Consider the following 15,279-nt stretch of genomic DNA (forward strand, 5'->3'; position numbering starts at 1 on the left):
AATACACAAACGCCGAAGCAACAGTCAGCGAAGTGACGTGCTTCGGCAAGTCGAATACCGTGGCGTCTGCTCTGCAGGCTTTTATCTTGCAGCGTGAGTGTTTCTCCAACCGTCGATTTACATCCAGAACATTGTAGATCAAAGAAGATTATTCCTGGCCAGTGACGTAAGGGCGAAACGCTCTCCTTATCTGAATGAGATAACCCGTGCGGCATAAAATAATTGAACATGCGCTTCGCTTGGGACACAGATAACACAGCCAGACGCAGCCAAGTAGTAAAAACAAACCATAAATAAACAAACCCAATGCCTAGTTCGCGGCATTACTCCCCCTCTAAGAGTGCATCGACCCGATGCTAAAATAAAGCGACAGTCCGAACAAACAAGAACAACAAAAATAGTCCATCATCTTGCGCAGTAAGGTTTGAGGCGAACAACGTGGACGACTTCGGGCCGCGTGCGTCGTCGTGATGTGCCGGAATCCCCATTGGGGGCCAGTTCTACAGTTAGAATTTCAGCTGAGGATACCATATCAATGCTGCGAATGAGGGATGGGAGTGAGCGCTGAAGTCATCATTAACTGGTTTAGAACATTCCAGAGCGGCGTCGTGCGCGCATTTGTGCCCGGACAGACAGGGCAGGGCTGGTTTCTCGTAGGTAAGTTGGCCAACACGTCGTAGAATCCGGTAGGGTCCGAATAGACGTAGCAGAAGCTTCTCACTGAGTCTGCGTCGCCGGATGGGAGTCCAAACCCACACACGATCTCCAGTGTGGTACTCGACGCCTCGGAGTCGGAGATTGTAGCGTCCAGCATCCACCAGCTGCTGGTCCGTCATACGAACTGGAGCGAGCTCGCGGGCCTCCTCCGCATGTTTTAGCTATCCTTAAACGTCGGTGTTGAGGTTGTCGTCTTCTACGTGCGGAAGCATGCCCATGTGAAAATCTAAGCTGAAGTTTTTGAAGAGCCAAAAGCATCGCCAATAATTCCTAAGTCCAGGAGGGGCCGGTTTTGGCGGCCTTGCGTCCAGAGGAGAAGGTCAGGTGGTCGTCCTGGGTGGTACCCAAGGGCCCTCATGTGACGAACTCTTGCTTCCTGGAGACACGGGCGTGTCCCCAGGAGGTGGTCCAGGGTCGCTTCAGTGGCAGGGGCTTTAGAGAAGGGGCATGTTTCTGGGGGAACTTGCCACCGGCCTGGAGCGCGCTCTCGCGCCTCTTCGGCTTCTTCTTCCTCGTCTTCACCTTTAGGATGCCCGCGCATTGGTCGGTGGTTGGAAAACACTGGCGCGTACCCACTCTGGGGGATTGGCAAAGTCGGTGCAAAATCTCACTGTTGAAGAAAATTAATTAAGGCTAAGTGAAAATCGAAGTGAGGAAATTGTGAAGACTAGCAGGTTTAACAATTTCCAGAAGCAAAGAAAAAATACTCGATTGACAAAAGAAAAAAAAAACAATGAGCCCGCCTTCTCTGATTCTTTCCTTCTTTCTCTATCATTTTGACACTCTGCGCTATCCTCAATTCCCCGTGTACTGCCCTTTTCTGCACTAGGTTGTATGCAGGTAAGCGACCTGCCGAGCTCAACAATATCCCCAGTGGACTTCCTTTTCTTTTCTTTTCCTCAAACCACAACTACTACAACTGGTTACTTTAGCCTTCGTGGAAAGGAATTTGGATGATGCGTTTCACTAACTGAGTGAACGACCTGTTTAGAAAATAAAGGAATGAACAGCAGGAAAAACATTGTATCGACAAAAGCAGTACCGAATGACAAAATCAAAGCTCCTTTCTAAAGAGAAAGACGGTTAAAACGCGAAGCTGGTTCGGCTGTGTCCGAATGGCGCATATGGATATACGTCGGCTCCCTAATGGGACGTACCCAGGTCCGACTCCGACAACGGGAAGCGCTTTTTTTTTTTCAGGCGCTTGATGTGCCTTCGCTTGTCATTGTCATCGTTTTGTGAAACCTATTTTGTAGAGTTGGCTTTCTTCAGTGCGTTTGGCGCGACGTCGAACGGAATCACTTAGGCGTAGAAAGTTTCGCTTTCATAAATTCGGAACCGATAAGGAAAAACCCAGCCACTGGAGGGGGGCCTCCGTGGAAGCCTTTGTAGGAGGGAGGGGTACGTCTGGAGAGATCGGAAGATATGGAAAATGGTCTGTCTGCCTTTGGTGATGCTGAAGATTACAGACGACGAAGACCGGCGTGATTGTGATGATTAGGATGATGATGATGGTGACTCTGCATCTCAAAAAGTGTCACCACTGACTCAGAGCCATTGGCCAAAAGGCATGCACCTAGTATTCTTACGTGAATGCCTCCCTCCGGGGCGACGACTTTGCTGTGAAAGGCGAAGTGCTGTAATCACAGTTCGATGAGCCCCTGCTCAGGTCTGTTGCCATCCCGAGGACATTTTATGCTTTTTGCGGTACGTTCAATGCAGCCGAAGCCATGAACCAAGAACTATCTTGATCAGAGTTAAGGTGAACACGGAAGCGCGGGTCATTCCGTGCGCGGGAGCCGCCTGTCGGCGTTCCGGGTTACTTCGCACGCGCATCACATAGCCTCGTTGCAAACGAACTGCGCATGCGTGCGAAGTTCCCCAGAACACCGACAGGCGCCTCCAGCGCACAGAATGGCACGCGCTGGCGTGTTCACCTTAACTGTGATCAAGATAGTACATCAGTGGAACCTACGTATGCGTCATGCTTGCGCAGACTTGAACTGCAAGATCTCGTGGAGTCACATCCACACACAACGGAAATTGCAGCGGTCTCGCGTACGCAGAAAACTCCTCCTGCGCAACCTCATGAGTACGCGCGAAAAACCAGGTCGGAGAGGAGTTGGAAGGAAGGCAGTGAGGCTGGGTTTGTCGCAGTAGAGCGAGAGCGCAGTGAGCTACTGCGAGAAGCACAGACAAAGCCACGACGGCGGGCTGTAGGGGCGGCAGCGGCACGGCCGGAGCAGCATGAACGTGGCATTGGTAAACACCTGCCGCCCTTCACTTCGAAATGGATGCCCCATGCGCCATACATAAGACACTGGCCGCTCGTTACAGCTTCGCCGATTAACCATCTCTAGAGAGTGCTAGCGCGCATTTTTTAGTGTTACCTCGCAACGGGAAATGCCGATCAGCACGGCCACAGTATCATCCTCAATGACCATATTATTTGCAACAAGAAATGAAGAAAAGCATGCGCAGCCGGAGAGGCACGGAGCACAGTCAAATGCAGGGTTCTCCAGCGTGCCTTCCATGGGGATTGTCTCAGGATACGGAGTGAGGACCTAATGAAATTTGCTGCGGGCGGCAGCCTCCACGATTCGCGCGCATTAGCATCAATTAGGCGGAACGCCACAGCAGCGGCGCCATGGGAGCCGGGACCGCAGGGGCTCGGGTCCGTATCTCTTCCGCAGCGAACTTAACCCCCGGTTTCCCCATTGTTACCGGCCACTAGATGTTGAGCACCCGTACAGGTCAGCTGTCTTTCAAGCTGAAGCCGCAAAACCACCAGCCGGTCCTCACTTTTCACCACACGGTGTTTAAAGCTGTCCTCTAGCATTTAGCTGCAACGAATGTGCCCTTTCAATGGTAACCGGGCGTTAGCAAGCCCTTGTCCATTTCTATAGCACGCTGTGCTAGTTTCGGGGGTCGCTACTACAACGCGCATAAAGCATGCGATAAGCTCAAGATGTATGTGGGAAGAAAAAGAGAAAAAAACGGTTTCCCGAAACCGGACTGCACTTGCCTAACTTGTGACTTTTTCAAGAAAAGACGTACACGTACCCCGACGTGCTTCTTTGAGTTACGTAATAAGGAGGTCGCTCTCACCGGTTTGTTGTCCACTGAACACGTAGCAAAATACACTTGCTATAAAAAATTTAGGCACCCTCCTCTACAGCGTGGCTTGTTGTCCAGGTGTTTTTTCAACTCCATAAACCTGAACTGTTCTTCAGTCTAAATAAATAAATAAATAAGTCATGCATCCCTCCGAACACGAAACTTCCTCGTAGTGGATTCTTGGGTTCGCCGATCTCACACTGCGAGTATGTGCCACTCTGGAGCTACGCCCCACTTTTCTAGAATACCAACAGCAACCCTCGGATGTTCACTCCATAGGCCGAACGTTCGGATTTGGGGAGTACGGCGCGAATCGGTAAAAACTCCCTGGCGTTCACTACGACCATGTTGAAGTTCAGCAATCGGATAGACGCCGGGGACCCAGGTTCGATTCCGGCCCCGGGAAGCGTTCTTCACTTTCACTTCACTCATGATGATTCATCATCACGGTCCGAGAAAGTTGGCTCTGCTGTAGGGCGTATTGGCGTCCACCATCATCAGAGAGGACACTAAAGCTTCGCTTTAATAAAAATTTCTCGTGTTCCGAAGTGTGCTTCTGGTTTTACAGGCGAAAGCCTAACAATCATCAAATACTTGTTCGCCTCGACATAGTGTTCGCGTCTCTTTCTTTTTTTTTTTCCTTGTCTTTTGAGAGGAGTTATTCCGACGGGTGGGCCAGTCGAAATTCCCATTACAGCCTCCACACGGCAGAGCTCTCTTCCGCCGTTACCACTTCTACTCATATGCTGTCACGTTCTGGCAGGTTAGCGAACCTGGCTGTGGTTAGCGAACCTGGTTAGGCTGTGGTTAGCGCTGTGGTTAGCGAACCTGGCTGCCGCTCTGGCGGCCGGAGCTCAAATCCCATACGAGCCGAATTTATTTTCTTTTTACTACTGTAACCACTTTGCTGCTGTAGTGGCGCGCACCTCATCTTCTAGTAGCGCCCCTATCATCTGCATCATCCCACCATCATCATCAGCGGTGCTGGCCTGGCCAGGGTCAGCAGTGCCACGCGCCACAGATGGAACACGACCGGGCAGCTGGTGGCAGCTTGTCCACACCGCTCCCACTCCTGGCCGGGCCTACGCTACCCAAATAAATGTAGGACGCTACCGCACACCAGCCGAGTCTGCTCCCTACAAGTGGTGACCCGGACGTGATGCGCCATATACCCGGCCAGCGGCACACCGACATGGCTACGTGGGGGGACCCGCCGATACCGGTGTTCGACGCACGCCACGTGAGAGGATGGTTCTTCAAGTTCGAGGCTACCCTCTGGCTCAACCACGTCAGTGTACAGCCTCTGAAGCACTCCATCCTCTGGGATACGCTTCGGCTAGAGCTCCGCTGCGTCTCCGTCCTCCCACCGCCCAGCCAAACCCCCTACGATGACCTTCGCGCTGCCGTGCTCGCGCACTACGGCTTTGGGGACGACTGCTTTCGGCCTGCAGCAGCTGAGGTACCGGCACGGTCCTCGCACGCTTTGCCGCCACCTGCAGCACACGAGGTTCCCGCACGGCTCGCGCATACAACGCCGCCACACACGGTACCTTCGTGCAATCCAGCACAGCGACGTCCTCTCTCACCAACGCCGACACCCTGCTCCCCGTTTCAAGCGCGGCAGCCGCACCTTCCACGGGAGGACCGGCGAACAACTACATCACGGGCGCCCGCCGACCACCTGCCGCCTCGCCCGCTGCTATCACCCTACGCGCAGGCACCGGTGAGTCACCCAATACCGTGGCGGCGACCTCACTTCCGCCTCAGTCGCCTACACCACTGTCATCCACAGCCGGTGTAGACTACAACGCGGTTTCACCTCTAGCGGTGCATCCGCGTGACCTTCCCGACAACCACGAACCATGTTGGCTAGCCAACCCTGAGCGAGCGATGGTAGACGCGTCAAAACTTGCGACGCACGAAGCTCGGACGGCACCAGTGAGTCGGAACCTGGAAGATTGCATTCGTCTTTCTCCTCCCTATGCACTCTCGCCAGATCGTTCGCCAGACGACCACGCGTTTTCTAGTCCGGCCGATCGCAGCTACAAGCGACCGCACAAACACCGTGAACCTGGCGCCCAAATGGTCGTCCCATCGATCCGACCCTTGAATGACTGGGCGGACGTCGCAAACTACCTGGAAATGCCCTTTCGCGCGCCCCCATCGACAACGGTTTGTTGGAGCTATACTCGGTGACAACTCAAGAACGGCACCGGAAGTTGCCGCTGTGCCTTATCACCGTAGCCGGATGTTTCTCCGCGCGGCGCAGGTAGGGCGTTACTGGGAATATTTTGAACATGGCGTGAGCCGTTCCTCTAATTTTTTGGACTTAATATGCTTATAAACGACTCCAGTGACGACAAACAAACTGCGCGAGACAAGGCAGACGATATCACGCATTCATATCAAACCCCTTTCAAAACGCGCGCGCACTGACGTCACGGGTCCGACGCTTTGGCGGAGTGATACGCTACATGAGGTGGTGCCGTTCTTGAGTTGTAACCGAGTATAGCAGGGCATTCACCACCATGCTACGTGACTCGCCGGTGCTGGCGGCAGCTTGTCCACGCCGCTCCCACTATTGGCCGGGCCTACGCTCCCCAAATAAATGTAGGAGGCTAACGCACACCAGCCGAGTCTGCTTCCTACAGTACCTTTTGTGCTAACTCCGAAAGCGACAACGACTTCTTTGCAGTACCTTCTTTGCAGCTGCAGTACCTTTTCGCATTTGATGAGGCACCTAAGGCATTCAGAGATCTAGAAGCAGCACTGACTGGATTCACATGACCACTGCTGTCACCGTAGAACAACGCAATGTTATTGTGTGGAGGACAACTACGTAGTAGTAGCAACTTTATTTTATCCCAAAGTTGTGCTGATTACACCACTCCCCGTCACCCGAAGCGGATTTCTTTTGCTCCCAGAACTTTACTTTGTTTTGCAGTTTTTGGTTTATTCGTATTTTGTTCTGCAATCAATGATGGTAGACAGATTTGACTATCAACAGCCAAATGGGCGACACTTCGTTCCAGATGGTTACAATTTCCCGTCTTTTTTGGGGTTCTTATCTTCTTAGAATGCAATTCGTTTGCAACTATATGAAAAAAAGTATGTTTCTTGCAACTATATGAAGAAAAAAAGAATGACTCAGCATTGTCACTTTTTGTGCAGTTTTCTCGCAACGACAGGACACTTGAAGTCGAATGGAATGGACAAATTTCTGTCTGTATATCTGCATGGGAATCCGCGTGGAACTCTGCACAGACCAAACATTTATGCCCGGGTGAATTTATTTCTTCACGGGTCCGGTCGGGCCTGGGTGAATGTTGCGACAGGAACCAGGTCCGTGGCCTGGCACGGTCCCCTGGCTTTCGGGTCGGGCCGAGCCCGTGCCCACATCTAAGCCACACGGGCCTGACGTAATGTCAACGCAACTGCAACCACTACTTCCCAGTTGTGACTACCCAGGAAGAAATGATGAAGAAAAAGAAAAGGGCGCCCCTCAACTCCTGCTCTGGTCGGCTGGGGGTGCTGAACCCCTGCGTCGAGGCTATTGGTCAAGGTTGGCCCTTCCTGAGGTTATCTTAGGCCAAGGAGCGTGGTTCCAAGGGTACCCTTAAGAGTTCCTCAACCTGACCGCACACTCACCCGGTGATATTGCACAACGGGCAACCTGTTCACTATGACGAATAGTTTGCACCACATGTCGCATCACGTGCAGCCTCCGATGGTGGTGTAGATGAAGATGGTGAATACAACCAGAGAACCGCAACGCTGAAGCCGATCAGGGCTCCGCGGCTAGCATCCCAAGGACGCTCAGTTGATATCTTGTTTGGATCCCTTTATGGTAACGCCGAAAAGTGCGGAGGAGGGACATTTATTTCCGCAATACCCGGTATGTTCCTCCCAGAAAAAAGTTCATAGAAGTACAGGATACGATGACGTAGGCGTTCGTGCACACGCAAGCATTTGTCCCCAATGTGGCCCTCGTCTTACGCTGCTGTTCATCTTGAGTGGTGCGGTCCTGATCCCCGTCATGTGCTTCCAAATTGTGACGTGAATTGTGCGATTGATTGTGGAGCGCACTATAATTTCAGGGGGCCTACGGAGCGCCATTTTACCTCGCCGCCCGCACATCAGTCTCTTGTGAGAGGCGAAAAGCTCTTCCGTGCTTTCTTCCTTCCCCACGTGAGTCAGTGGGGAGCGGCATTACCGCCACTGGTTCCCAGATCGTGAAAAAGACCCCGTTCGTCCTTCCGTCATAACCATCCGTCGAATGCGTCCGTCATATCCGTCCGTCATTCTCGTCCGTCCGACCCGTCCGTCACATCCGTCCGTCATATCTGACAAAAGAGGCCATCACGATGGTCACGGGGATACGTCATGACGCACGTCAGGATGGATTGAGCGTGCGTCATACCTTATGGCATTTCTTCGTTCCCAAGACAGTACGGCAGTAGTGGCTTGAGGGGGGACCCACACGAAACTACGTGCGGTGCCGGCACAACTTTCCGACAGTTGTGAATGTTTTTTACAGCGAAGCTGTGTATGGCTAGGATCCGCCGGTTTCGTGCCGGCGGCAGAACTTTACTTAAAGGCGTGTTTGCAACGTGCGAAAAAAATGATAACAAATTCGCGCAGCTTGCATTAGTGGTGCAAGTTTGGAGAAACAGCAGAGCTGGGGATCGACCTGGCTTCTCCCCACACTGACAGCGGATCCCATGAAAGAGGGAGCAGCAGAACCCAGCCGCGCAAAGCCGGTTTGGACGGCCTTGCTGTCGGAAGTGCAGAGCAGTGATTCGCCATAATGGGCTGTGGCGCTGTTCCCGCCTTCCCGCCTTCCCGCCTTCGCAGGGCTCGCGCGCCCTCCGCCTGCAGCTGCGCCAACGGGAGTTCTGTTCTTTTTGTGCTTGATTTTCCTCCCGCACCTGCCGGCGTTGTACTGCCACTTTTTTTCGCTCACTATCGCAAAAACCAACACAGCGAGCGTTTGTAAGTAAATGAACGCGGGCGCTGCCGGTTAATTACGTTAGTTTTGCTTCAAATGTACCTACACTTTTCTTTGCGCTAAACAACGGGGAGATGTATGACGAGCGCCAGCGGTTCACGAGTTTCCAACGCTTATGTCTATAGAAACCGCTCGGATTTCGTAGCCTCTGTGTAACGCCGCGACGACAGCCGCTACGACGGAACGCCGTGTGGCTCTACTTGGGTCCAGCGAGCGAGATACTACGGGTCCACGGCGAGCCACTGAAGGGCTGTGCCCTTAATATGCACAGTGTTTCATTCAGTAGCAATCTTCGCCATTCCTTTAGTCCTCATCTTCCGACGGCGCAGCCGCGTAGGACAGATTTTCTTGCAGTGCGTCCTCGCCTCGTTATACCTCCACTTTATCGTCAGCTTGCCGGTGGCCGTCCTCACGTGTGGACTGTGAAGTGATGGCTTGACAGATTCGTCGCCATCGCCTTCGGAGAGGCAGACCCGTGGCGTGCCGGTGGCTGCACGGCGACGACGACGAAGGCGGGCGATCCGCATGTGGCGTTAGCTCACGCGCACGACTGGACGACTCTCGCGGGCGCCGCAAGCCACGCGCTCACGCGCGTTCGGGGTTTTCTGCCTAGGTTTCGTACCTACCAACGCCTAGCAAGAGTGCAGGAAGGGATCATCACCAATTTTGAAGATTATGTCCATTTAAAACATAATTGGAAAACCCGTTTTTGTGAATCTCGATAATGCGAGGTCACATTAACTACCTTCAGATGTCGAGTCCCCCAACTCAACTTTTATATGCACCGGGCTGGTCTAGCCTCCTCCCCCCTTTGTGCTGTCTGCGGTGATTAGGAGACTTTAGATCCCTTCCTATTGCATTGCCACGGTTTTTCAATGATAAGACAACGTCATCTTGCCACGCCATTGCGACGAATTGGCATGCCTATTTCCATCACAGGGATATTGTCCCCGAGGGGTGGCTGCATCCATTCATGCATACGTTTCCGAGACCAGGCGCCTGCCCTGTTAGCGGTGATTCTTGCATGAACTTTTTCCGGTCCAAAAAGCTCAGTTGTTCTACTCAAAACTCCACTAACAACTTTCCACCAATTCCATGTTCTCTCTTTCTGCGTATATAGCGAGGTGTATAATGTTCCGGTGATTAAGCGTGCGCATTAGCCCTTCTCACGCCCGATTCCTAGCCAATCCCCCACGTGGGCTATTACTAAAGCATTATCGGCCTATTTGGCAACAGGGCCACAACATTTTTCATTAACCAAATTTACTGATGGCAAGGTGTGTTTTATATTGCTGCTTTTGCAATTTCTCTGATTGCTGACTATAAGAATCGCTTCCATATATTTTGCAGTACTCCTGTCGAGCTCCGAGGGACACAGTCATTGATGCTAAATTTCGTGAAAAATAGCCAACCTAAAGGGAAACTTTAGCGTGCACCACCAAGTAGCGAGTTTGGAATGCATCCATGACTCCGCAAGGATCGAGAGATTAAATTTTTTTGCGGTTACCGCCAACGTTCCTTGCCGGTCTTTGTGATGCTGCTTACAAAGCTCCAAACTGGAATGTCTGCCTTGGCACAGGCAACGCCCCCCTCCCCCCCTCCCAATCACCGAGAGGCACGTCGAAGATCCAACGAGGCCTCTGAGTCTCCACGAGCGCTGTCGCTCCATAGAGAAGCTCGTTACGTCATCAATCATCCCTGCTTGCAAGACGAATTGATCGGGATTCACGCGATGTTCGGGGCTTCTCCCCTATCAATATTTTCGCTCGCCAGGGATATCTCCACATTTTGTCGTGAAATGCCTGTGTGGCGATGAATTTCGAAAGTACACAATGTAACAGTCCTAATACAGCGTATGCCGCATAACCGCTGCCAATTCAATGCAATACCATTTCCACGTTCCACATATGTTGTTTTGTGACAGGCGCCAAAATGTACGTGAGCCGCGAAGATAGAATTCAGTGCTTGAGTGCCTCCTCAGCAGAACACTTTACTTGCTCCGTGCTAAGTGCTGCTTCACAAGACTGCACAGCACTTACACCACGTGTGATGCCGTTATAGAAGCTGCATATGACGTTTATCTGAAAGCAATCAGTTTTGATCATAAATATCACTCATGACGTCACTCCGCGTCGTGGAATCAGTTCCTCTTATCACTTTACATCCGCCTCTGTGAACTTGCATCCGCGCGGTAACCCACACAACACTTTATCTGAGAGAGTGAGCTCGCATTGCCACAACGATAGCCTCGAGGTGGCCTTTTTATGGCGCTACTCGTGGTGTTACGATACGTACAGACAAGCAAATTCTTCTCTCACAGTTAAATGGAAAGTTTTAACGTTTAAGCTGGGCATAGCTCTTTCCGTAGCTGCTTTCACGGCTACACGTCAGCTTGTTTTGCTTAACTGCGATTGTGTCTACAACAAATTCGCGTAATGCTTTGGTAAGGATACGACAGCTTCACTTTTAAAGTCCTTTTTGTAGCGAAAGCTACAGTACGCTAACTCGGGAAGTCTTCGCGGGGTGACCAGTTTTGACCTTGAGAGCTAGAGGTCAACCCACATCCCCTTCCCCAAGCGCCCGGATTGGAGCAGCGCCCGATGGCGGGGAGAGATAGGCGAGAAGGGAACGGAGAAGCGCTCGGGACCCGTGCCGCCACTTGGAGGAGGAAGGCAAGGACGCCGCCGCCGCAGCGATAAGTGCGCGCGACGAAGGAAGGCGACGCGCGCGCAGAGCCGCGTGCGAGGGAGTAGGACGAACATCCAGCTGTGGTCGCTTCAACAACGCCGTGAGGCGAAAAAGAGGGAACACGCTATTGTTGCTTCCAGCTTCGATACCTTCAAGTCTTCCGCGTTAGTGTGAGCTTCCTTCATTTTTTGTCCACTTGTTTCGAGCTGTATGGGCTCTTGCATGCTCCATTTATTTTAATTTGGCCCGAACAAGCACTAACAAAAGAAATTATGGCTGAACACGTTGAAGAGGAGCTGTAAGACTTGAACCCCCTTAAAAATAAAGGAAGAAGGCAGCGTACATGCTGTAAGCCCACCTTAAAAGTACTAACAAGAAAGAACACACCGCTTGTAGTAAGAGAAGAGAAACTACAAATACCTCAGGGATAGAGTGGTCCTTACGCAAGGCTCATCTTGTGGCACGCTCACCGCAAAAGGGGCCGGTAATGCAAACAGAGCAAAGTGGATTACACAGATAGAAATTAGTTTTGTGAGTTTTTTCCTTCTTAAAAAGAAAAAGATATTCACGTGCGTTAAGACATTGTGGACAAGACAGAATTTCCCACTCTAATTAGCTTCTACCTAAAGATCGGCACAATGGAGACATTACAGTTTTGAGGTGGCCCAGCCTCACGAACAACGCCGCAGAATGATAAAGCAAGAACACTAAGACAGTGAGAACAGAAGCGCCGTCCGAGGTCCCTATTACTCGGTTTGCTTAATTTGTGACTTCATAAAAACCATGGGCTAAGCATGGACGAGGAGGTTATGCCGTTTGGACAAAGGCGCTTAATTAGGTCCGCGAACCAGGAAGGAGAAGGAAAATCTAATTACAATGGCGTCCGCGAATGGCAGACGGGAAGTGGTTAAGTATGACACAGGAAGGGCAGGAAATGCCTGTCGGAAGCCGTGCTTAATGGGCCCGTGGAGAGCGCCATGTCAGGAAAGATTGCGCGTGCGCGGACCGGTGCTTCGTGTGTCTCCCGGCGGCAAGGAGTGGCTAGACGAGAAAAGAGAGTACGGCAACACTTCGGAGCTTATAGAAACACACCTGATAAAACGAGGAAGGTAGCATAACAACGGATACGAGAGAGCCCATAAGGTACGAGAGAAATGCACTCAACCATAAGATAAGAAATTGTGATATGACATGTTCTACCGTAGTTCTAATCCGAGGGATACGCAAGAAATTCGGCACTATCTAAAATGTGGATCAACAAGGTCTTGCAGGCCGGGGCTGGGTCGCCTTGAGCCTCCCTGGTAGGGGGCAGGTCGGCCAGAATTCTATGGTAAAAAAAACGGGAGCGCTTACAACAATTATGTTCTCTTTGGTGCAGTCACGTTGTAGACAACTTTTGTTAGGGCTCAGTGTGCCCTGTGTTTTCCTGTCATGCTTTGTATTATCAATTCAATTCAATCCAATTTAGTTTATTTCAACATTAAGGATGTTGGGAGGCACAGACAAAAAGCCATACATAGGCTTGACAAAGGTCCGAGCCCCCTACATGGCACACAGTGGAGAGTAACAGGAGGCCGTGTACATATATTGGCAACAAAGCAATTACATGTTTTTCGCGTACAGAAGCAAAGCGCCACTTTAATAAAACAACGCGTTTGTTCCGCCCACCCCTGCCTAAGTCCTTGTTTCAAGGGTGGAGGTGCTGTATAAATAAATTAGCATCAGAGGAAAAAACAACGCGAAATCCAGTTGGCATAACTGTCCGTTTTATACGCTTTGCAATAATTTGCTTGTGTGAGAGATTTGTAAAGCTCAGAGGTCGGGCTGCCGTGCCCTAAGACCCGGGTGTGATTCCGGCCGCTGCGGCCGCTTTTTTTGATGGAGACGACAAGCGAAAACGCGCGTATTTCGAGATTTCGGGACACGGTAAAGATACCCAGGTGGTCAAAATTGATCCGGAGCTCTTCACTACAGCGCACCTCATTGTCCTGCCAGTGCAGAATAAGCGCGTTAATTACCAAAACTTCCATTCAGAATTCAATATGACAGATTTGTGCGTGAACCGAATTTACTTCATACCCCTTCCCTTCTACCTTGCTACATAAAGTTCTATACCGACACTAACTATGCGCAGTGACAAGCAAAAAAATGCCAACATCCATACAACCGCAGATTCGGTTGTATGATTTTGCTGACCGATAGCTAAGCTCGGCCTTGCCGAAGCAAAAGCGTCAAAGCACGGCTTGTGAAACAATGTCGGAACTAATACACGCAAAACCAAATGCCCCCCATGACACTGCCCCCCTCCTGTAGTCCTCTCAACCACGCTCACATAACCACACTACCCGCGCTACCAAAGATGCCTTTATCTCCTTCTGTTAGAGTTGATTTGATTTTGATTGATTGATTGTAGGGTTTAACGCGCCGACACAACGAAGGCGATGAGGCGCGCCGTAGTGGAGGGCTCCGGATTAATTTTGACAACCTGGGGATCTTTGACGTGCGCCGAAATCTCGTACACACGGGCGTTTTTGCTTTTCGCCTCCATCAGAAAAGCGGCCGCCGCGGCCGGGAATCGAACCCGCGACCTCGTGCTCAGCTGCGCAACGCCTTAGCCACTGAGCCACCGCGGCGGGGTTCTGTTAGAGTACAAGTCGGGGCCCGTCTGGGCGTGTTACTTGAGGGGTAAGGACTGCACGGTATGTAAAACATAAAAAATAATACAAACTCACTGCACCCAGAAGTCAACTAAACATATGAAAAAAAGACATGAAAACAGGCAGCAATAGCTTGTCTTTATGTTGTTGTTACAAAGAAAGAAATACGGCATTCATCATTATCATCAACAACAACATCATCATCCTACTCAAGTCCACTGCAGGACGAAGGCATCTTTCATTCACCTCCAACCACTCCTGTCCCGCGCTGCTTGAGTGCACAGCTTAACCCCGAATTTCTAGATTAATAGAAAGCAGAGAAAAGAAAAGGTTTCATTTGTAACTGCAGTGTGCGTGAGCTCTTAAAACCCATTTGTTTCCTTTTGCGGAACTATTGAAAAACGCAATGTGAAACTAACAGAAACGCGTTGTGTGGGCGGAGATAGCTTCTCCACGGGCTAAACAACTAGCCTAGTTCATATGCCTCCATTTTATCCCCAGGAGAAGAGCGAGAGGAAAGATTGGGCGCGTTATCCGGGGAGGGGAAAGAAAAGGTCAGAAAGTTACGCAGCAGCGGCAGCAGGAAAGTTGTGCCTTTCGAAGTCATTTGAAGCAGCGAAGAAGCTAGGCGGCCATTTCTTTTGTATCATGGTAAGAACCATAAAACTGCGTTCGAATTGTTAAACCACGCAGATCCGATCAACTTTTCCCGGTTGTCTGGAAGGGATGCCAGAAAGACGATTCAGCTGTCAATACAGCTGTCAATCACATTATAATGTGATTCCCCAATAGGAAGCGTGGGCTCACAGTTGTAAAGTCGATAGTGTCTCTTGGGCTACTTAAACGCGAAAATTTCGGTATGTCTCTTAATTCAGCCGCCCGGCCGAAGGTTAAAATGAAAGTTTGGATGAAAATCATTTGGACGAGAAATTTGTATCCGCAAATCTTTTAGCAACCAGTAAATCTGGAAACACACTTCATACTTTTAAGCGTTGTTTACCAAATAGAAATCTTTAGGCACATTTGAGGCAAAACGTCAACACACAAGTGACATTTGACGTATTATTTTCGTTAATAAGACAAGGATGCTTG

The sequence above is a fragment of the Haemaphysalis longicornis genome, unplaced genomic scaffold, assembly GCF_048455015.1.
Source record: "Haemaphysalis longicornis isolate Haplotype H1 unplaced genomic scaffold, Haemaphysalis longicornis Haplotype H1 scaffold_8, whole genome shotgun sequence".
Lineage (NCBI taxonomy): Eukaryota > Metazoa > Arthropoda > Arachnida > Ixodida > Ixodidae > Haemaphysalis > Haemaphysalis longicornis.